Here is a 2412-nt window from a genome sequence, read left to right on the forward strand (position 1 = left end):
AAGAAGAACAAGCGGGTCCTCATGGAGCACATCCACAAGTTGAAAGCAGACAAGGCCCGCAAAAACTCCTGGCTGACCAGGCCGAGGCTCATAGGTCAAAGACCAAGGAAGTGTGCAAGCACTGTGAGGAGCGCCTGCAAGCCAAGACGTAAGGCATCAAGACCCTGCCCAAGGCGGAGGAGATGAAGAAGTAGTATCCTGTGTGTACAAAGAGCAGACAGGTCCCAAATATGAGATATTGTCCATTAAAAAAAAAAGTTTTTTCCCATCTTGCAAGATGGCAGGTGAAAAAACTGAGAAGCCAGACACTAAAGAGAAAAATCCCAAAGCCCAGAAGGCTTCTGCCAGTGGTACTGGTAAAAAGAGTAAGGTGAAGAAGGCAAAAAAGTCCAAGAAGGGGGAGCCTCACTGCAGCTGAAATCCTGTCCTGGTTGGAGGAATTGGTAGATACTCCCGATCTGTTATATATTCCAGAAAGGCTTTGTACAAGAGAAAGTACACAGCCTCTAAATCAAAGGCTGAGAAGAAAAAGGAGAAAGTTCTTGCTAAGATCACAAAACCAGTTGGTAGGGACAAGAATGGAGGTAGCTGGGTGGTTAAGCTTCGAAAAATGACTAGATACTACCCTACTGAAAATGTGCCCTGAAAGCTCTTGAACTATGGCAAGAAACCCTTCAGTCAGCATGTGCAGAAACTTTGAGCTAGCATCACTCCTGGCACCATCTTGATCATCCTCACCGGACATCATAGAGGCAAGAGAGTGCTCTTCCTGAAGCAGTTGGCCAGGGGCTTGCTACTTATAACTGGGCTTCTTAGCCTTAATCGTGTTCCCTATGAAGAATACACCAGAAATTTGTCATTGCCACCTCTACAAAGATTGATATCAACAAATTGAAAATCCCCAAACACCTCACTGATGCTTGCTTCAAGAAGAAGAAGGTGCAAAACCTAGACACCAGGAGGGCAAGATCTTCGACACCGAGAAAGAGAGATACCAGATTTCAGAGCAGCACAAGGTGGATCAGAAAGCAGTGGACTCACAGATTTTAGCAAAAATCAAAGCTGTTCCTCAGCTCTGGGGCTACCTGCAATCTGTTTTTGCTCTGACAAGTAGAATTTATCCTCATAAATTAGTGTTCTAAATTTCTTACTAAGAACCTAATTAAATAATTGATACATTAAAAAAAGACGAAGGATAGAGGACAGGAGGACTTCTACTCTCCATTTTCACTGGTGAAAGACATGTGTTAGTTATTAATTTTATTGAATATAATGAAATCTCAATAATTCAGTTACTATCCAAGTTGTAGATTTTCTCCTATATTCCTTCTTTTCTTCTGGATCTTTCATGTTCAACTGATGCCAAGAAATCCAAGGTGATGAAGCTTAATTTGTCAGCTCCACCCTGTTAGAGCAGCTCTGATAAGGAGAAAAGGTGAGTAGAAGCTAGAATTACTTGCTGAAATTGGATTTGAGGGTTATTTGTGGATTTAAGTTATCATGTTATCTCTATCTTCTCTTTTCATGGAATGCTTCATAAATTCCCCTTTGACAGTAAAGATGTGAATAAACTGTGGTGCACGTTTCTTTTTTTGACAGGGAACACAGGAAGACAGAGTCAGTTTCAAAAATCATACTGCGCTAGGAATGCATTTTTTAAAACATTTAATTAATTAATAGTCGCGGTCTCAGGAATTTGTATGCTCAAAAGCAAACCAACTTTCATGATCAATGATCCTGTAACTTCTTCAAGGGTGAAGTCAAATAGCTTCACTTCCTAACATCCTTGTTTCTTCCGTTTGAGAGTGATTTCTGGTTCTGTATACGTCTCTGTTTCTAGAAGTATAAAGAAACTAAAACAATTGCATGAAACTGATTCACTCTCATTAAAGAATAAGAAAGAAAACTAGTGTATTCATAAGAACATCTGGGAGTCTGAAAAATCTCTGCAAATACTATTTAATTACAAGTACTAAAAAAGACTTGTAAATTGTTTTCTATTTTGATCAGTTTTTAAAGAGGCAAGGGAATGGAAAAAACTGTTAAGAACTTTCAAAACTTCAGCAAGAGGCCCAAGAGAATAGGTCTTTATCATTGCCAGATTATGTGAATTTCCAGACTACTTTGGTTTGCTGAAGAGCAAGTAATTCAACTAACTTTATTGGAACCATTCCTGTTCAGCTTCAATGTTAAGTGTTTCAGAGTGCTGAGCTTAATAAGCTGTCATGGAACTCACAGCCTATAAGAACAAGAGAGGGGCTGGGGAGAGAGCTCAGCGATTTAAGTACCTGCCTGGCCAGTGCAAGGACCTGGGTTCCATCCCCGGTACTGCATGCATGACATGCTGGTCCTGGAACCCTGGGCTCACTGTGCTGGCCGCCAAAACTGGGCGTGGTGGCACACACCTGTAAT

The 2412-nt window shown here is 40.9% G+C and overlaps 1 pseudogene; it reads left to right on the forward strand.

The window, feature by feature from the left end:
- The window catches only part of LOC105741433, a 946-nt pseudogene extending 752 nt beyond the window's left edge, over positions 1-194 (forward strand).
- Positions 195-2412: the final 2218 nt, after the last annotated feature.

This window comes from Octodon degus, unplaced genomic scaffold, assembly GCF_000260255.1.
Source record: "Octodon degus isolate 3935 unplaced genomic scaffold, OctDeg1.0 scaffold00011, whole genome shotgun sequence".
NCBI classification, from domain to species: Eukaryota; Metazoa; Chordata; class Mammalia; order Rodentia; family Octodontidae; genus Octodon; species Octodon degus.